We start from the raw sequence: 22,155 nt of genomic DNA, 5'->3' as shown, positions 1-22,155 counted from the left end.
ATTGTTCAACTATCCCCTGAGGCGTGAAGTGTTCCTTACCCTGTGCATCCACTAACTTTGTGACAGGACCCTGTTCTTTCCTAAGTTTGAGTTTGTTGGCGAGCTGACGGCCAGGTCGGCCTCCCTTTGCCATATGTTCGTGCAATATGGAGGCGCGATAAATATCAGATTTCTGATTCCACCATTGCATTGTATTCTAGTATCTGTTTCTGAATGTGTGCCAGTGTGGTAGTGTTTGGATCTGCTGTGTAGTCTCGCTCCAGACCTGCTAGTGTAACCTCTATTTTGGAAAGTTGACCTCGGATGTCCCGCAAGAATCTCGCTGTTGTGCTTATGCAGACCCCTCGCACAGTAACCTTAAAGGCTTCCCACAGGGTGGCGGCACTGTCTACCGTGCCTACATTTGATTCAAAGAATTGCGTTATAGCCTGTCTGACTGTATCATTGTAGATTGGATCTAGTAGTGCCTCAGCCTGGAAGCGCCATGTGAACGGTCAGTGTATATAAGAGGGGATATTATGACACAACTTCACCGGGTTATGATCTGACAAGGTACGTTAAAGCGGGACAACCTCTGTAACCCAAGAATTGCCTTCTTCGCTTAGAAGCCAACAATCCAGTCGGACCAAGAGTTATGCGCAGGTGTGGCGTGTGTGCCCTCTCATAGCCAAACATCCATCAACCACATCTCCAGCATGGCATCACGTATACACTGAGCTACTTTTACAGTAAGTGTCCAAAGTAGGTTCGACCTATCTTTGGCGGGGTCCAGCTGTGTATTGAAATCACCCCCCATAAAATGGCTGCATCTGGCAATGTGCGCAGTGTTGTAAGCATTCTAAAAAACACCGGAGGCTCATCAAGGATGGGGCCGTAAATATTAATGACCGTAATCATAGTCTGTCCTAGTTTCCCATGAATAATAGCACAGAGCCCTTCACCATCAACATATGTCTTGAGCGGCAAGAACTGCAGCCCTCTTTTAAACAGTACAATAACCCCCCTTGCGTATGTGGAGTATGAAGACGCCAACTTATACCCATCCCACTAAACTGCAATTCGAGTTTCTGAAGACTTGGTGAGGTGCGTTTCCTGCAAGAGAGCAATCTGCACCTCGTGTCTGTAAAGATATGCCAACACTTATCAGATTTTTTTGGGGTGTTGAGCCCCCTGACATTCCACGTCAGACTGGTGTAACTATCGTGCAAGAGCTATAAGGGCAAGCTTGGACTGAAACGCAGATCTACTTAAAACCAGGAGGCCCATAGTAATACTTGTGTAACACATTCAGCATATAAGTACAAGCTCATAAGGTCAGTCATCATTAAGAGCAGCAAAACTCCATATCCCCCCCCAATTGCAGTGATTTCCAATCCCCAAAACCTTATTTAAAAATGCCTGAGATCCCCCTGTAAAGTGTTTTTCTGTGTAAAACATGGTGTGTGTGACCTCATCTCGTGTATCCATACAGTCACATCGGATAGAACTAAGAACAACATCATGTAACCCCCCCACCCCCACCCACTTCAGCACCCTAACATTGCTAAAGCCATACCCCGTACCCACAGTCAGCCTCAACAACCAGCAAAACAAGAGTACAGTAAAATGGGGTATATCCATTTGGGGGCATTGCGACACAACCAACGTCCCTTGAATACGGGAGGTGGCCACCGGTTGGCCTGGTGAGACTGCCGAGCCACCACACCTTTTCCTCAAATAAAGGCATGCAATTAACAAGTCACCATAGAGTGTATTAACACGTCTGTAAACGAACCAATATCAGTAATCAAACAAAGGATATAGGAGTGACAGTCTATCACATTGCTGATGTCATGAAGTAGTGGCATAAGCGAAGTGTCCAGCCAGGCAACGTTCGGATCAAGGAGAGCTCAGAAGTACGCTGGGGGACGGCCGGCCAACCACGTTGCACCGAGCCACCATTTTGTGCGGACAATAGCTTATCATTCAGTCTTCATCGTCAGAAACCGGTGGAGAATTTTTCTTCTTGTGACGTATGGATTTGGCGAAGTTCAGGGCGAGTTTGGGATCTGGGAAGATCTTTGCCTTATCCTCAGACCCTATACGAAGACGTACTGGGTAGAGCATAGCGTAAGGGACCTTCTCCGCCATCAGGATTTTCTTCGCCGATTGGAATTCCTTTTGCGCTGCCTGCACTGCTGACGTGAAATCAGGGTAAAAAGAGAGTGTATTACCCTGATAGTTGATATTACCCTTTTGTCTAGAAACACGAAGCACAGTGTCTCTGTCCCTGTAGTTGAGCAGGCGGGCAATAATCGGCCTGGGTGGTGCCCCAGTGGGTGGCCGCACCGCCAGCGAGCGATGAGCCCTCTCCACAATAAACATACTCGACAGTGTATCATCTACGCAAAGTTCTCGAATCAAGTTTCCACATATGTTTTCAGATGCCCAAAATTGGTCGATTCGGGGAGTCCTAGAATGCGCACGTTATTTCGCCTTGAGCGTGCTTCAAGATCCTCATTCTTGGCTTGGATGACCACCAGCAATCGTTCCTTGTCAGATGTTTTAGATTCGACCTTCAGTAGGCCATCTTCTGCGGTCGATATGCGTTGCTCTGCTTCACCAATGCATATACCCTGCTTGTCTAGCTTGAGATGCTATCAATTCGACCATTGAGGGCTTCCATATTTTCATTTATAGATTGGAGACGGATTTGAATAGCAAAGAGGAACTTCTCCAGAGCGGTCAGGGCAGGATTGGCATTGTCCAGTTCAGAATCTGAGTAATGCTGGGGTTTGCCAGATTTGCCCAACTCAAAAGTGAGCGCGGTTTGTGTTTGTCCGGTTTCCCCATTGTAGGCAGTAAGCATATGCGCAGTACCACAGAAGAGAGCTCAAGGCGACAGGACAAAATGAACGTCCCGTGTGCGTCGAGCCGGCGCAGGCATCCGGTATAGTAGTGTCTCAAAGGAGCCTTTATTGACCTGCTCCGCAGCGGATCGCTTCGTTAGGTAGACCTAGTCTCAGATAACCCATCTGGGCTAGTGTGTCTTTAAACGTAGAGGGATTTCAAGTATCCTCCTTTTGGGGATTAGGATCTGTTATGCCTGCACAAGTATATAGTGAGGCAGGCCCCAATCGAGCCCCGCGTCAACAGACCCAGAAGCAACAAGGGAAGCAAATGGGATCAGAATTACCCCAGTCAATGTAGAGTTCAATCGCTTTGGAGGAAATATTTAAGTAACTCAGCAGTAAAGGATCGTACCTCACATCAATGGCGTTCCCGGCTGAAGAGACAATCAGCCCTTGCTACGCAACAAGGCGCCATTACAAAGCCAGGCCTGACAGCTTTGAACACTGTGAGTAAAGCGCCACGTGTGCTGATGTACAGACACACTTCCTAGTGGGGATCGCGCTCTGCTTTAAGGCGCTGCTGTGTCCGTATGAGCGGGAATGTTGCACAGCTCCCCGGTGTTCATCCGCACCGCGGTACAGGCCGCTAGTCCTCCCTGTCACCGCTTTCGTCCAATTTCCCGGCGTCTGCCACTCCTCAGCGACCCCACGCAGCGGTCACAGATGCCCACAGCTCTCCTCAGACACCAGCCATCCCACCGTGCTGCCGTCCGCCACACACCAGTAGACTCCCCCATGCAGCAGTGCGCTGACGCTCCCCGCTCCGGGAAAACAAGGCGAGCAGGTAGGAGTTAAAGGCTTCGAAGCTCGTTCCGACGATATGATGACAACCAGGAGGAATTCGGCCTTAGCTACCGCTTCATTTCACTCGAGCTCCGGAACACTGCAGCAGCGGAGCGGGCCGCCATTTTGTCCTGATCTGGTGGCAGCATTAGCGGTAGTTCTTTGGCCTTAGTGTTAGTGCGTACAATGGCCTCGAGATAGCGGGATTAATTCAGGATAATGTTGGTGGCTGGCAGAGGCGCAGTATTATGCAGCCATCTTGCTGCGCATCAAGCCACACCCCCCCAGGTGACGTACTTGTCCCTGGCTCATCGTCAACAGAGATGGAATTGGTTTGAGGTAGATCAGAAGTTGCACTGAGAGGAGGTGAAGTTCTGTGTATTAAAGTTGGCGAGGCCACGCAGGAGTATTAGTAGGATCTTGCAGGGTTGTGCCTTCATCTTTTTCAGTACCTTAATGAGGAGAGGGATGGGGAAAAGGCGTAAGCAAATATGCCGGACCATGCTATTGAAAAGGCATTCCCCCTTGATCCCTGATGGGGATGCCAACTTGAAAATACCAGTATTTAGCATTGTCTGGTGTTGCAAAAAGGACTATGTTTGGCTTGCCCCACCGGGAGAACATTTTGTTGAGTACGCTGATTCAAGTCCCACTCGTGGCAGGTTTTTAGCCTGCTTAACGCCTTAACCGCAGCGGTTTTTCCCCCGCGGTGCGGGCGTTCTGAAGAGTGTGTGGGGCTGCGTCGGCCGTTGGCAGCACTAGGGAGGTAGCACGCAAGGGGTTAAAGTGTCTGCTATCATATTTTGTCTTCCTGGTACATACTCAGCTGCTAGCAACACCTTGTACTGAGTCACCCAGTGCCAGATAAGTTGAGCTTCCTGAGAGTGCAGGAGAGATTGTGTTCTTCCTTGCTTGTTTGGGTGGTGCATTGTTGTAGTGTTGTCCGTTCTAGCCGGAACTGAAGCATTTTGTATCCTTTACAAGAAAGCTTGAAATGCCAGGAATACTGCTCCCAACTTGAGGAGATTGAAGAGGAGATCCCGATGAGATGATGGCCATTTTCCACTGACCTGAAGCTCTTGTAGGAAAGCTCCCCAGCAGTCCAAGGAGGCATCCGTTATTATTACCAGAGGCGCGGCCTGGGACAGGAAAGCCAAGCCTTGTGACAACTGGTGAGGTTGTGTTCACCAGGTTAGTGATGTAATCATGGGAGGACAGACATGAATTATGTAATCTAATGTATTCTCATTTAGTACCCACTGCATGTTTATAGCTTCCTGGAGAGGACACATGTGCAGACAAAAGTGAGGGATTAGGTGAATACAGGAGGACATCATTCCCAGGAAGCATTTGTAAAGGAGTACGGAAAGAAACCTTGTTTGCACATGCTTCGCCAAGGAAATTAATCTCTGTTGTCTTTCTAGCGCGGGGTACGGCTGGTTTTGAATGGTGTCAAGAATGGCACCTAGAAAGGTTAGCTATTGAGAGGATTGAAGGACTGACTTTTCCGGATTCAGAGTTAGACCTAGTTGCTTGAAAAGCTGCAAACAGGTTTTGGTGGATGGTCTTGTGGCCCTGTAAGTTGGAGCCTTGACTAGACAGATGTTGTTGCCTAAGATATGCTGCAACGGGCGCTAGGCATTTCGTAAAGGTGCAAGGGGCAGAGTAGACACCGAAAGGCAATACTCTGAACTGACAGTGCCTGCCGGCCACTGTGAACCTGAGGAACTTCCTGTGTCTGGTGTATGGCATTCTCGTATACAGGCCCCCGGGCAGACTGTATGATTTTACAACTAGCCTGACAGAAGCTACAGCACACTTAGCAATTAGGAAAAACAGACTGATTGTGCTAGGGGACATGAACGTCCATTTTGACGATCCCCATGATACTGAAGCTACGGACATCAGGTCTGAACTGCTCTCTCTACAACTCGACCTTATCAACAGTGATCCCACCCATAGACTTGGCCATCTTTTAGACCCTATCTTTATGAATGGTTCCGGTGTTCAAGTCCAATGCCCTATTCCGGTTCCCTGGACTGATCACTTCATCATCCCATTTGTTCTTTTACTATCCGACCCTGGTCCCAAACCAGTTTGTAACCATCGCTACCTACGGCGTAACTGGAAAAACTTCTCTTGTGAGAGTTTTAATAAGATACTCGATACAGGAGGTTCCCTGTATGGCACAGACTGTGAAACTGCCAACAGTCTCTTGCAGAATCACATTCGGAAAGCCTTAGACACCATCGCGCCCATTCGGGAAGTCAAAAACCTTAAAAATGTTAGGAAGTCTAGCCCCTGGTTCACGCCTGAACTTCAGGCTGCTAAATCAGCCTGTAAAAAACTGGAGCGTGAGTGGCGCACCAACTGCTGCCCTACAAATAAAACACAGTACAAAAGTGCACTAAAACAGTACTACAGAAAAATACGCTCCTCCAAAGCTCTCCACTACAAAACTCGCATAGGGGAGGCGGAGAACTCTTCTAAAGAGCTTTATAAAATTTTTAAAGAAATATCGGTGCTCACCAACGATAATCAATCCTGCAATGACTCAATTGAAACTTGCAACAACATAGCCCAGTACTTCTCTAGGAAAATTACCAATATTTATGCCAACTTCTCTGATCTGCCGACCTCTGGCCACGATTTTAAGGAGAGTGCAGAAATTGATCCTACGGCACAAAGTCTTCCCTACTTTTCTATACCGCCCACAGACATACTCATAAAGATATGCAAAAGCGTTAAATCCGGCTCCCCCCGGGACCCAGCCCCACCCAAGGTTTTAGCCACCGGCCTACAAGTACTGGAACCATATCTCAGGCATGTCATTCAACTATCCTTCTCCTCGGCCTGTATTCCGGATGACTGGAAAAAAGCGATAGTCCTGCCCATAAAAAAGAAACCTAACATCAGCCAGGATATCTTAGAAAATCTTCGACCCATTTCCCTTCTCCCCTATCTTGCCAAAGTGAGCGAGAAAATTGCAAATAAACAACTGATGGCCCACCTTGAATCCAACCACTCCCTGCACGGTTCCCAGTCTGGTTTTAGAACTAACTATTCCACGGAGACAGCCCTTCTAAGAGCGACTGAAACTCTTCGGGCAGGAGCAGATGAGGGTCACACTATGGCACTCATCATGCTGGACCTCAGCGCCGCGTTTGACACTGTAGCTCATTCCATCTTGCTACAGTGTCTAAACGAAGCTGGGGTCACCAAGACAGCACTAGGCTGGCTTAAAGCTTTCCTTCTGGGCCGCAGCTTCCAGGTCCAGAGAGGGGCGTTCCTTTCAGACAGCATTGCTCTTGAACAGGGGGTACCTCAGGGCTCTGCCCTGAGTCCGACCCTGTTCAATTTGTATATGGCTCCTCTGGCAGATGTGGTACAATCGTATGGCATAAATTTAGTATCGTATGCCGACGATACCCAACTGCTCATCTCGCTATCCCAAGCCCCGACCTTAGCTGCAACTAACTTTAAAAACTGCATGCAGGAGCTGGCAGGTTGGATGAACCAACACTGCCTAAAACTTAATGGCTCCAAAACAGAGGTTCTTGTAATAGGTGGTAGCGACACCAGCTGGACTCAGGAATGGTGGCCTTCCTGCTTGGGACCTTTACCCACTCCTGCCGAAGAAGCCAAGAACTTAGGGGTTTGGGTTGACCCTAGACTCTCTTTCGATAGTCATGTCCACAAAGTGGCAGGGAAATGTTTCGGGGTGCTAAAAACTCTAAATCGCACTCTTGACCTCCTCCCTCTAGAGGCCAGACGTACCCTGACCCAATCACTAGTCACCTCCCGTTTTGATTACGGCAATGTGCTCCTTTTAGGGACAACTGAAAAGAACAAGAAAAAGCTTCAAGTCCTACAAAATACGGCAGCGCGGCTGGTCCTTAAATTACCCAGGAGAGCTCCTTCTAAATCCGCCTTGGATGCCCTTCATTGGCTCCCCATAAGAAAAAGAATTCTCTTTAAGGCACTGCTCATTAGCTACAGGATCATCTCCGGGACAGCTCCTGACTATCTCAAAGACTTAGCCATACCCTATGAGCCAAATAGAGCTCTCCGCTCAATGGGGAAGGGTCTCCTTAAAATTCCTCGCGTAAAGAAGGCCAGGATGGGTGGTCGCTCTTTCCGCGCTCTGGCGGCCAAACACTGGAATACCCTTCCCACGCACATCAGATTAGCTGAAACAGAAACCAGTTTTAGGAAAAGCTTAAAAACCCACCTGTACACCCTATGATTTTGGCCTCTGCATCCAGCTACTCTCTCCACAGCGCGGGGACACGCCGGGAAGGCGTCACTAGGCGCTTTACAAACTCATTTATTATTATTATTATTATGGGTATATGAAAATGTATGCACTGGAGGTCTAGAGACAACAATCATTTCCGCTGAGGAGATGTAATACATTCTGTTTCTTGAGGCATTTGTTCAGGCTTCTTGGGTCCAAAATCGGTCTCCACTTTTTTGACCTTGCGAACCAAGAAGAAACAGGAGTAGAAACCTCTTCCTCTTTGACTAAAAGGTACCATTTTCTATAGCTCTCTTCTGCAACATGGTGGCAACCTTCAGTTTTAAAAGATACAGGTGTTTTCGAATAAGAGGTAGAGGAGGAGTCAGAGGAGGGGTTTTTACGAATTCTAGAGTGGCCAATTTGGATTAGGTCTAGGACCCATTGATCTATGGTTATTTTCTTACACTGCTGAAAATAATGGGATATCTCCCCGCCCACCCTGAATGTACTAGGCGAGGCGGAAGCCGGCAGCAGAGAAAAGTAATTTGAAGCGACTGGTGTCTTTGTCATGTCCTCCTGTTTTCCTCTGTCCTCCTGTTATCCTCTGAAAGAGGACTTGTTGTAGGCAGCAATAGGTAGTTGGCGCTGAGTAAATTGCGGGCTATTGTTGTTGGGTGAAAGAAGCGTAAGTTGGGTATCCAAACTGTTGGTATCCTCCCCAGTAAGACTTTCGGTATTCACAGAAGGCATTTAGGAGTCCTAAAGTTAGGAGTCCTAACTTTACTACTACTAAATTGAGAAAAATCCTAATTTTAAGACTTTCGGTATTCACAGAAGGCATTTAGGAGTCCTAAAGTTAGTAGTTCTAACTTTACTACTCCTAAACTGAGAAAAATCCTAACTTTAGGACTTTCGGTATTCAAAGAAGGCATTTAGGAGTCCTAAAGTTAAGACTCCTAACTTCTGTGAATACCGAAAAGAGTACGTGACTTCTGTGAATAACGAAAAGAGTGTCTTCTGTGAATACCAAAATGAGTAAGTGCCTTCTGTGAATACGAAAATGGTAGTAAGTTTAGGATTTTGTCTTAAGTTAGTTCTGTGAATCGGGCCCCAAGAAGACAAAGCAATGTGCATCGTAGACAATAAAGGAGCCTGACCTGTCGACTACGACGTTGACGACGAGGAAATCGCCGACGACATGTCTATGAGGGACCCACACCGAATAGGATACCCCGCTGGGTTGGACGCGTGATAGCTGTATGACTACAGGGCTACCCCATTGTAAAGTGAGGTCCCACGTGGAGTTTAACCTCTCCCACAACGGGATGGAGTGAACAAATATAACAATAACTCTAATATTTTACAATTAAGGAGCAGCTCCCTGCCCTTATTATAAATAGTATAGGGAAATTCCTGTACCACATCAATCCCAAGGGGGTTGCATTCATCGCCCTGAAGAAAGTCCAGCACCCTTTATGGGGCAAAAGCGGACTGAAACATGTTGGCAATAGGACCATAATATCCGACATGACCAGTTTTCTTCCTTTTTAATATCCTTGTCAGATCCAAGAATAAAGGGAAACTGGGATCTGGCTGCAGACTTTTAATCTTTATCCCCCCTGGCAAAAACATCTCTCTAAGAGCTCCCTGAAATACGGTCAAGCCCACCCTAACTTCTAGGCGTCAGGTTGTCCCGATGATGAAGCATGACACCACTAGGGTGTGTGAGGGAATATAAAACAGAAGGACTTGCCTCCTTCCTAGTGGCGTATTATCCACAGCTTCACATAGGGATTTTCCACCATTGTCAGTTCAGGATCTATCCTTAATGTTTAACCGGTTCAAACGGTTAAGAAATCAGGGGAGTACTTTTTGTGAACCAGTGTTATAACACGGGATGGTGCACTCCCCTCTTGAGTTCCTCTCTGCCCTTCAAAATAGCGAGAGATATCTCTTGCTATATTTGTGTATCACGGGCACCAGTTTACTTCACCTAAACACCGATGTACTGGTCTGTATTTTATATCTGTAAATGAAGAAAAGGAAAAAACCTGAAGAAATCCTCTTTCAGGAGTTGTGAGGAGAGCTCAGTGGAGAATGCCTAGCACGACCTTAGGTGGAAATTCCAAGGGACTGGAGCTTCTTTCTGGAAGGTTCTACAGGGTGGTATCATATGATTGGCACTTTTCTAACTTTGATCCTTTTTTAAATTAGGACAGGGATATATTACTAAATAATGAGGCTTTAGGCCCTATGTTCTATGTCTACTAAGACATTACTTTTTAAAGATACCGGGGGCTCCCATCTTGAAGTTCGGGAATGATTCAAGCATGTGAATCTATGAAAGTTCCAATACTGGAGTAAGGACATAAACTTTACTATCATGTAAGACAGCAAACGTTTGTTCCTGTGCCATGTCAACCAGTTGTGAAGAAATTCCACAAATCTGCTAAAAAATATCAAATTACCCAATTGAAGACAATGTGTTAACAAAACAAATAGAAAAGAAGTGCAGTAAGGAGGAGATTTGTCAGGATGTATAATTGGGAGCCTTTAATAGGAGTTAATATTTCTAATGAAAAACCTTCTGGCCAAATACATCAATAAAATTAGATTCCCTGTCTGGGAGATTCTAGGCGAAGAAATTTGGATTCACCTTATTTGTCAAAGCCTGCACCCCAAGCCCTTCAGGCGACTGATGGGAGAGCCAAGCATGGTTTTGACCATGAGGGTGTCTCATGAAATGGCAACAGAGGTTCCAACAAAGACAGCCCTGCTTGGAATATTTCAGAAAATTGTGAATCTAGCGCTTCCACCACTTTGCATACTACTACTGCAAAGGAGATGCTTTCCTCCGCTGGTGGGCAAGGTGATGAATCCAGCTCCTGTTTCAGGGATTCTTCTCAGTCACAGAACTGTGCACAGAGACTGAGGACCTCAGTGAATTAGGGTGTACCAAAAACTAACCTTAGTACCCAAAATCCCCTACCAGACTAGCATCAGTGTCTCATTAGCTCTTCGTTCTATAGCAAAGTAACCAATGATTAGACAACCCAGAACATGCGACTTAGGATACCTCAGATAAGGTGGGAAACATGAGCACTCTTTCGTTATACTCTCATACCAGTCCAGAACAGAGAGTAAAGGGAGACACGAGCAAGTTTAAAATGTTTATTTTAACACCATGATCTCAGGTGCAGCATCTTAGCTAATACAAGCAGACATATGATAAGAAATAAGATTGTCAGCATAGTTACTATTCCATAAAATACAAAGGGAGAAAGCATGTTATAATGCTAAATGGAAACAGGTTAAATATATACCTATATTACACCCTCCCTTGCTGGTAGGTTATTTTATAACTAAAGAAGGTCTCTTAGGCTTGCATAGGCGACCCCATACCTCAGAGATTAGCAGGAGTGAATCACATCGAGTTCAGCACAAGCTCTCAGCATACAAATGTTCTCCAGGTGTGTTCAATCTTGCCTACACAGTGTATTATTAAAGGTGCCAGTATCTGAGCTGCCCACAGCTGCATATATGTTATGTCTAAAACGTGCACCGATTAGTTCGAACAACCGCAACAGTGTTGATATAACCTTGAAGGCCTCTGCCCTCACTGTTCAGACTAAACTTACGAAGCAAGTTTAGCAATGTAGAAAAACAAGGTATTCTCATGTGAAGCAAAACACTCAGCAAAACACTCAGCCTAACGCTAAACAAAATCTAACGTGTGTGCCGTGTGCAAAAGAAAGCAAAAGGTAAAATGGCATTTAAACTTCTAATAAGCTCATGCTAACTTAACACTGTATGAATGCAAGGCTCAGCCCTACAACACCCTGCTGTGATTGGAGCACGGACAAGTAATGGGGGGAAAGCAGGAATGCAGAGTTCAAGTTCGAGAGATAGAATCAAGTTCAAGTTTGCCATAATGCAAAAACAGGAGCAAACTCTGAATTTTGAAAATTCTCCAAATTAATAAACACTTGTGGGCACAATAAAGCCAATAGGCCCAAAAAAATAAAATAGTAAAAAGATCTGATGTCCAACATGTGACGTCAGTCTTGAATAACAGAGAGTAGGAAATGCACCTCACTCCAACAGCGTATATGCACATTACGTTGCAACAGCCTCCAGCAGGAAGTCATTGTTCTCGTCTGAAAACATTTCAGCCATCCAATTTAATAACGGGAGTAAACATACATGTTCCTCAAGAACCGGAGCCTCTAGAACCATCAGAGGACGACTCGGATTTACTTCAATATAACTGCGTGCCAAGAAATCATGCGCCGCTGCTAAAATATTCCAACGTCCCAGGACTCCATGCATCGCTGCAAAGGCCATAATCCACCGCCAGAACAAAGCAATTCATGAGCAACTAAGGGGCTCATCAGTTGATCATAATCTGAGTTGGGGAGCACCATACTGCAGAGACACAATTCCAGAGCCCATTCGAAATCGCAGCTCAGGCAATGAAAGACAGGCTGGACGCATGTGAAAAAGGAAAATCGAAACGATAATCCATAAGCTGCACTCAATGTAGCCAGAGGCAACGCTCCATAGTAATCAGGCATTCGGTTGCGGAGCAGCAACAGCCGCGGCAAATCGTCTTGTGGCACAGGATGTGCATCCATTTTGAAACAAACAAAGTAGTAGAAGCACCCCGGCAACCAGAGCGAGCATCTAGGGAAATCCACCAAAGAGGTTGGAGAAAATCGAATAAAAAAATGCCGAGAATACACCAAATATAGTTTGGAAAGAAGTCACAAGGCCACTACTAACAACTTTAAAAAAGTGAGCCAGCCCTGTGGTCGAGAAGGCATTAAAGATAGTGTGAATTAACTCCCCGAAATGCAGGGCAGATCCATATTTAATAAGGCATGCACTTCTGTGCGGGTGTTTGCCACATGAAGGACACATGTTTCACGGGCAGAAGTAAGGGCGAGTTCTTTCTGGGACAAAAGAGCTCTTATTCAACTCATCTAGTTGAACTCTGCTTTCAAAGTCGGAATCGACGGCCAGATGGAAACATCCAGCTTCCCATGTGGAGGAGGAAACTTTACGTTTTTACAACAAACTACACGTTGGGAGATCGTAACAATGTAAGGAATTCCTGCCAGCATCCCACAACAATCTTCATTATTTAAAAGTAAATAACTACTGTTTGCTAGTAATGTGAATGTGGGTGTGATAGCAGGCGTCGGTGTACCTTTTAAGACACAGGCCAAGTTAGGCGCATTCTGGTTACACGAGCCATGCAATTGGATATTCCTACACACTAACGAGTGATCAGGTGTCGTTGTGCAATCTTCGTATAAACAAGAGAGAGAGTAAGGGATTTTGTCCACATATGTGGAATGGATTCACTCCAAGTCCCCTGGACTAAGGTACATATATAACAAAGAGTGGAGTATCACCAAAAGAATCTCAAAGAGATTTTGGATGGGATGAATTTTTCAGTCAAAAGGGTATTATCCTTTTTTGAAAAAACCCCTCACTCACCAACCTGGTTGGTGACATGCTTCTTCATCGAGGTCCACCCTGATGACCGAATGTCACCAGGGTGTGCTGCGACACCTGAACTACAGTGGAACTGGTTTTTGTGAGTGATTGGTGCAAAAAAAGGAAAAGATAGGTGATGTTAAAAATTGTCCTGGAGGGCAGGTGTTCCTTTGCAAGATTGTCTCTCGTCTCTTGTAGATTCTGTAATTTTGATACCAAAGAGCATCTCGTATGGGGTCCGCCCACCCAGAGACCTTCTAGGGAGATTATTAAGTGCACGCTGTACGCTATTGAGATGGGCCAGCCAGTTCCTGCCGGTACCTATAACCCTAGCTATCAATGATTGCTTTAAGTCACGGTTCATAAGCTCCACAACACTATTACCCTCAGATCAGTATGTAGGGGAAAATTTGACTTGGACCCCCAATTAACTCATGGCATCCTTGTACGCCTTAGAGGCGAAAGCTGGACCCTGGTTCGAATGGAAGGTGCCACACGTAAAAATTCCCACAAAGAAACGCAAATCTCTTATGACAGTTTGTGAATCATCACTTTGGTGGGGCCACACCCATTCAAAGCGCGCGCAAGAATCAAATGCAACTAAGATGTACTTATACGCATATCAGAGGAAAAAGGACCGCAGTGATCCAAATAAACACAGCCAAGTGGTTTATTGGATATGTACAACTGTGTCTGAGGTGGACGCGTAGCAGACGAAGGCTTGGTCACATTGAAGGGCATAATCACGCGTCTGTTTATACAGTCCCCGCCACCAAAAACGCTGTTGTAGCTGAGATACAGAAGCCGAAACGCCCGCATGCGCGGACGCAACACCCTCGAAGGCAGCTGTAATCAGCGCTGACCTGTGGTCCGCGTTGGGAATCAATCTGTCACCAACGTCTGGTATTTTCACATAAGGAACTTTATCAGGACTTAAATGATAAGAATACTTTGAAGGAAATCCAGTAGGATATTTACTTCCCTTCTCAGTAGTGGCAATTGCTGCCAAGATGTCATCATAAATCTTACTTTTGGAACGTGTAACTGCGGCAACCAAATATGTCGAAACTACTGTCTTTGCGGCCTCATCGGCCAAACTATTGCCAACAGCGTGAACTCCCACACACTGATGACCAAGAGTATGGAGTAGTTTCTTTCCTGTAACTCCAGTTCTGTATAAGGGGTATCTCTGTTATAGTCATAATCTGTGAATAGTCCTGCCCATGTGCGTGGACCCTGGAGCAATGAAAATAGTCTCTTAAGTTGTCTTCTTCTGCAGTCCTGCATAGACACTTAAGGGAAAATCAAAGAAAAATAATGCAGCCTACCATTAACCAGGCTACATTGGCCAGCACTTCATCCTGAAGTGAAAAAGGATAGCCAAATAATATATACATTTACACATTTTACAGAGTTTCACACCTAGAGAAAACTCCCCTTCACAAAAATCCTTTGTCATGATAGAGTGGAAGGGTTGGACAGACAAGCCTCATAGGCTGCCATTATGTGTCTGGAAAAGAGATACTGTGCCTTTAAGGAACATCCAGAGACCCTCAGTATCTCATGATGCACAGCCCCAGGCAAGTTACTTTCAGTTCTTTTTGAAGGTGTATAAAGTCAGGCCTGTAGCATTCAGGTAATCATTGCTTCTTCCAACGGGGAGGCGGGCGGGTCGCTTATGACTATAACAGAGATACCCATACTACAGAACGGGAGTTACAGGAAACTCCTTCCGTAGTAGGGGATCTCTGTGTATAGTCATAGTCTGTGAATAGAATGGCAAGACCAACCCAAAACCAACCCAGCGGTGGAAGAAAACTAAAGAAAAAATCCTTACTGAGCAAATAAATTCCTCAGCGAAGTCTGCCAAATTGCGCATCTGCCCTGGCATCAGAATCCAGGCAGTAATGCTTCGCAAATGTGTGGACAGACTTCCACATAGCCGCTCTAAAGATGCCTACAATGGGAACATTACGTTGCAAAGCTGCAGTAGCGCTTTGCCTCTAATTGAATGAGACTTAGGCTTACCCACTAGAGTCTTGTTAGCCTTCTGGTAGCATAGTTGTATTCAGGACACAATCCACCTAGATATGAACTGTTTGGAGGTGGCAAGTCCAGTTCTGACGGAATCGTAATTCACAAACAACTGATCTGACCTATGAATGTCCTTGGTCTTATCTAAGTAATATTTCAACACCCGCCTCACATCGAGTGAATGTAGGGACCTCTCTGCCGGAGAGGAGGGATGTTGAAAAAACATCAGTAATGTGATGGTCTGCTTGACATGGAAACCAGATATCACCTTAGGGAGAAATTTAGGGTGAGTCCTCATGACAACTTTGGAAGCATGAAATACTGCATAGGGCTCTTGACAACACAAAGCCTGAATCTCACTCATCCTGCGCGCTGATGTTATAGCCACAAGGAAAGCTGCCTTCTAGGACAAATGCCGTAGAGAAGCCTTATTAATAGGTTCAAAAGGCTCCTACATCAACCTTGACAGCACCACATTCAGCTCCCATGAAGGCGAATGACGCCTAATGTGGGGAAACACCTTCTTCAAACCCTCTAAAAATCTTTAATGACAGGTATCTGGAAAAAGGATGTTTGTGAAGGGCATTTCCTATATGCTGTTAATGCTGCAAGGTGAACCTTAATAGAATGGAAATTAAGGCCAGATTGAGCCAAATGCAAGGGGTAAAGAAGGATGACATCTTCCTTGCAGGAGGTAGGGTCAGCGTTCTTGAAAGTGCACCAAATGCAGAACCTCTTCCACTTGTAGGCATTGGAAGTCCTGGTGGATGGCCTGTTCGCCTCCATAAGTATTTCCATACAGTTGTCAGGCAAGTTCAAGTGTCCATATTGTACTATCTCAGGAGCCATGCCGCCAAACTCAACGATGATAGGTTGGGGTGCACCATCTGTCCCACGAACTTCGGTAGAAGGTCCGGCCGACATGGAAGCCGCAGATGGGGTTGGAGAGACCGGTGGAGCAGGTCTGTGAACCACCACTGTCGAGCCCACTCCGGAGCAATGAGGATCATTCGCGCTCTGGACTGCAACAGCTTGAAGAGCACTGCCGGAATCAGGGGAATGGGTGGAAAAGTGTACAGAAAGCTGTTCGACCAGCTGATCCATAGCGCATTCCCCAGATCCCCGGTTTGTAAAACCTGGAGGCGAAGTCTCTGCATTTGCTGTTTTCGGCGGTGGCGAACAGATCAATGTCTGGAGTGCCCCATTTTTCGAAGATGTCTCCTAGTACCTCGTCGTTTAGAACCCACTCGTGGTTCTCCTGAACAAGCCTGCTGAGTGCATCCGCCTGAGCATTGTGCACACCTGGCAGATGGGTCGCCGTTATCGTCAGTCCTCTGGCTAGCAGCCAGTGCTAGATCACCTGCGCTTCCTGAGACAGTGTGCATGATCTCGAACCTCCCGGCTTGTTGAGATAATACATCGTGGTCGTATTGTCCGTCTGTACAAGCAGGGAGTTGGTCCGGAAGGACGGATCAAAGGCCTTCAGTGCCAAGTGAACAGCTCTGAGATCCAGAAAATTGATATGGTACGTGGACTCCGCCTGCGACCACGTTCCTTGGATCTGCAGATGGTCTGAATGCGCTCCCCAGCCCTGGAGAGAAGCATCCGTCAAAATGATCTGTATTGGAATGTCCTGATGGAATTGAACCCCCTTGAAGAGATTCTCCGCTGAACACCACCACTTCAGTGACTGTTGAGCGTGCTGGGATAGTGTGATCTTGTCCTCCCAGCTACCTCGTTTTTGGTCCCACTGATCCTCCAGTCTTTCCTGCAGCTGTCTCATGTGGAGGCGTGCATGTGGTGTAAGGAAGTTGCAAGAAGCCATCTGTAGGAGAGAAGGGTCTGCAATCCTACGGTCACCCCAGATTTTTGCATTTTGCTTCACTGGTTTACGACTTTCCCTGACTGTGGGCCTGCTAATCAGACCCACAGCCTAGCTGTTCTCTCTCTAAATTGACATCCATGTACTTTAGGTGCATTTACCAATTGGTATTGGGTCACTCTTGTAAGTCCTTGTACAGTGTACCATAGGTACCCAGGGCATAAGTGCACCCAAGGCCTACCAGGAGCTGCAGCATGTATTGTGCCACCCCTGGCTGGCCATCTAAACAGACACAACTGGCTGGTAACACAGCTGGGGCAAGGTGGTGAAATCACCCTTTGCTTTAGATATAGTATACCTATATCTAAACCTAAAATGGACACATATAATCCTATAAGTCACTCCTATGGCAGGCCTTAACAATCCTGGAGGCAGAGTGCTTGGAATTATGTGAGATGGTGCTCTAGCATGAGCCGAGCCTGTCTGCAGCTTTCGGAACCAAGTCCTTTAGCTGTTTCCATGATAACGCAATACCATATACTCTTAAGTGCATTATAATTTTCGCGGTTATTGCTAACTTTGGCATAGCATTATCAAAACATGTCGAGTAAGGTGTCATACGAATTGGAATTCTACCCCCTGGCCAGTTCTGGCGACGGGGGTAGCAGTCCACCCTTTTAGAGGGACACGACATGTGTGTAACTGTGAACCCCGGTTAAAGTTAACTCGAGTCTCAGCATCACAAATTGGATGCTGCCACCACAGACACAAGTCTGACCTCCTGCTGCTGGGAGTCCTTCCAGCGAGGGAGGCTTGGACAAAGGGTTTCCTGCCTTGGGAGGTGCTAGCACCACCCCAGACAGGATTTTGTGTATTGAGGTAGGACAGGCTGAAAGGAATGAGACATGCCTGGGGCACACAAGGTGTCCCTGTGCATACCCCGGGTCAAACCAGTTGCTGGGGCACTCCAGCCCCAGCTCTGGCGCGAAACCGGACAAAGGATAGGGGGTGTAGCCACCCCCCATCCTGGTCCCACCCATAGGAGGGACATAGTCATAGTACAGCCCCCTTTAGGAGAATAAAAGTAGGAGCTGGTCCCATTCCAAATTAGATTAATCCTGATGTGAAACTACAAGAAGAAACTCTGGACTTCGACGTTCTGCTCCACAGAAGACTGAAGAAATCTCCCTTGTGGCCAAGGAGTGACCACCCTGCACAGGCAGACACCATCAAGCGTCCTAGCGGTTCACTCTGTCGTCTTCCCTGGTGGATCCAGACTTCAGAGCCCGACGAGACCCTGACTTCCAGACCTCTCCGACCTCTACCTACATCTGCAGCACAGCTGAGATCCGTGGTTGCGACGAGACACGTGGGACCGGCCATCTTGGAGAAACTGCACTTCGCTTCCAGCACGACTTCAGAGGCATTCTCGAGAAAGTGCTTTGGGGATTGAGAAGCCCCAGCTCCGAGCTGCTCCTGCACAGAAGATCAGCCCTCCAGCATCCACAAGATCTGCGTGGGGCCTTTTTGCTTGATTGCTGCTCGACGCGTTGTCTGGTCACTTGCCGGCTGGCTAGTGACCTCCTAGACGACGATCCACGAAATCCACACCGCTGGTCTGGTTGCTCAAGACTGGCCCTTGCTTCACTGCAAAGGAGAAGCACCCCGGACCCTCCTGGTCCGCACCAGACGCCTTTTCCACTCACCGCGTGGGTTGCCTTTGCCAAGGCCTTTTGACGCCGAATCCTGAACCAACACCGCCGACAGCGAGAGCCTGCGTGGGACAGTTCGTGCCTCCATCCTGGTCGTCGAAGACACCACCTGGTCCACGTGGCTGCAGAGTCAAGTGTCCACTCTTCACCTGATCGCGACAACAGCATCTGGTTCCTTCCTGGTTCTACTCCGGTCACTGGCTAGTGACTGTGAACATTGTCCCCTCTGCTTTCAGGTCTTCATCTTCCTCGATCCACCCTTGGATCGCTCCGGACAGCTTCCTCGTGGTCGCCTACAACGTCTTTCTTCAAGGCTCCATTGGCTTCAACGCGGAAATCCGACACACTTTCACACCTTTGCACCCGCAGCCCGTGGGTGAGGTAACGAGAGCATTTCGGTGCTCAAGGGTAGATTGACTCTCCTAGTGTCCAGGTATCCAGTCGTTTTAGTCCTAGCTAGTTGTGACTGTCTATTACTTACCTTTTCGTAATTTGTACTGTCCATTGACTTTGTCCCGAATCTCGCGTGTGAGTTCACACTCTGCACACGCGTCCCGTGGGCCTCCTGCTACTTACCTAAAGTTAGGGTAGTGTAGTCCCAGCGATCCTACAGCCTCTGGACAGCTCCATTCCTTCTATCGATTTCCTTATACCATTTCCTTAGTATATGGTTTGTCGTGCCCCTGAGGCACCATTGTAATTTGTGCAACTTAACGTATTTTTCTTAAGAGTCTTGTCATGTGCTTAGCCCTCTGATCTCCTAAAGAGTTCAGAGGTGTTTTGTTAGTAAAAAATATCTTGTTTATTTTCATAACAACCTGTGTGGTGTCCTTTCATTTGGTATTCAAGGGGTTATATGTGGTAAAACAGCTGGCTTCACATGCCAAAAGAGTTTAGCTTAAGACTGCTTTGTCCATGCTACCATTAGGATAGCTGGTCTATAAGGTTGACTTACAACCAATCACCATAAGGGTTGTTTGGACTGATACAAGGTGATCACTAGAACTAGTGAGCATCATATATCAGGCCAACTTCTCACACCATCGACCCCAGGAGAGACGACATGGTACTCAAAGTCGTTGATGAAACGGACATGAGAGTCCGAGCCTTCCGAAGGATCGATAAGCGTCGCTCCTCTGAAGGACGCACGTTTGCTCTGAGAGTATCGATGGAGGCTCCCAAGTACTGCCGACACTGCAGACACGGAACAGGAGTCGGGACAGACTTGGACATGTTGATGTGTAGACCCAGTTGGCTCAACAGAACAGCCGTCCTGTTGAAATGCAATTGTGCTTCCTAGAAGGTGGAGACTTTGATCAGCCAGTCGTCCAGATACGGGTAGACAAACACCTTGTTCTTTCTCAGGTGAGCCGCCACCACTGCCATGCATTTTGAAAAGGTCCTGGGCGCAGACGTCAGACCAAACGGAAGTACGGTGTACTGATAGTGGTTGGTGCCGACTAGGAAGCGTAGGAATTTCCGATGTTTCTGTGCAATGGGTACATGAAAGTACGCATCCTGCTGATCTATTGCACAAATCCAGTCTCCTCGATGCAGCCGAGGATAAATCTGGTGCCAAAACAACATGCAAAACTTCTCCCTGCGGATACACTTGTTTGCTTGTCGCAAATCCAGACTGGGCCTGCACTCGTTCTTGTCCTTCTTGCGCACTAAAAAGAACCTGGAGTATAGACCCTTTCACCTTTGAGACAGAGAGACGTCTTCTATCGCCCTTTTTCTTAACAGGGTATCGACCTCCGCTTGGAGCTCGCGCAGCTGGTATTGAGAGCGAACCGGTGGAATAGCTGGAGGAGGGCTGACAAAACAAAGACTGTATCCATTGCAAACAATATTCAGCACCCACTTGTCCGGAGTAATTTTTCTCGACTCTGCCAGGTAATTCTGAATGCCTCCCCCCACCGGAGTGGGTAACAGACGAGGGGGAAGTAATCCCTCAGGGCTTCGACCCAGCCGGGCCCTTATTCCCCGATAAGGCCTGCTGACCGCCTCTGCCCCTCTGACGCTTCTGGAAGGGCTGTCTCTGATATTGTTGTTGCTGCTGGCCAGCTTGGTGACCCTGCCCCCGCTGGAAACTTTGGGAGGAGTAGCGCCTCTGGAAGGGGCGGAAAAACTTCCGCTGGTCCTTTGGCTTCTCCAAACTGACCGCCTTTAGCGTCTCAACTTCTGCCTTCATACGGGCCATCTCCTCATCCGCATGAGTTCCGAAGAGGGTAGTGCCCAAAAAGGGCAAGTTGGCAATACGCTGCTGTGCCTCCAGCTTAAGAGAGGTAAGGCGTAACCAGGAGTGGGGTCTCAAATTTACCCCATGGCAGTACCCATGAGCAGCCAGGACAGAGGCATCTGCAGCCGCGCTGATGACCTGGTTGGAGACCATCATGCCCTCATTTAAGATCTCCTGGAAATCTTCCCTTCTCTCCCTCGGGAGGAGTTCAATGAACTGTTGCAGGGACTCCCACAAGGAGCAGTCATACCGACCCAGAAGTGCTGTCGAACTTGCAGCTTTCATAGACGTGGCTGCCGTACTGCAAACCTTTCTCCATGCCGAATCCACATGACGGCTCTCCTTGTCTGGAGGGACTGTTGACAAAGGAGCAGTAGAGTGTTGCTTCTTTGCCGCTGTAACAATAACCGAACCAGGGGCAGGATCCGTTCTCAGAAATGCCGGATCGGAATCCTGGGGCCTGTACCTCTTCTGCAGCCGGGATGGGGCAGACTTCACCGAGGCCGGCGTCAGAAACAGCTCCATGGCAGGTTCCTCCAACCCTGGCACCAGAGGCAGCAAAGGGCGAGACAGGTGCTTACGCTGTAGCGTTTCAAAGATGACAGAGGTGGAAGGGGTGGGCACCGTCAGTGCTATCCCCAACTTCGCTGCTCCCCTCAACAGCACGTCCTGAAATGTCAAAATGTCATCCACTGGCGACACCCTCGTCGGAGGAGAGTCAGACAAAGTAGGCGAATACCTCTTGTCACTTGAAGAGTCCGTGTATCTGGTATGCCTGGACCGCGACCTCTCTCTATGATGACAATGTCGTGACCTGGTTGAAGATCTATGCCCACTGCGAGAGCGATGCCTCCCCAGTGTTCTTGACCTCGGTTTCCTGGGTCTCTCCGAACCCACCGGCACCGGCTGTTGTGGAAGAAGAGGTGGCT

At 47.5% G+C, this 22,155-nt stretch overlaps 1 protein-coding gene across 7 annotated transcripts in view; it reads right to left on the bottom strand.

Moving 5' to 3' along the window:
• Positions 1 to 22,155, bottom strand: part of KMT2E (lysine methyltransferase 2E (inactive)) — a 1,891,352-nt gene that overhangs the window by 1,070,162 nt on the left and 799,035 nt on the right. The window lies entirely within an intron of this gene.

The sequence above is a fragment of the Lissotriton vulgaris genome, chromosome 1_1 (assembly GCF_964263255.1).
Source record: "Lissotriton vulgaris chromosome 1_1, aLisVul1.2, whole genome shotgun sequence".
Lineage (NCBI taxonomy): Eukaryota > Metazoa > Chordata > Amphibia > Caudata > Salamandridae > Lissotriton > Lissotriton vulgaris.
Note: the sequence above shows the minus strand (reverse complement) of the source record. Positions and strands in the feature narration are given on the sequence as shown.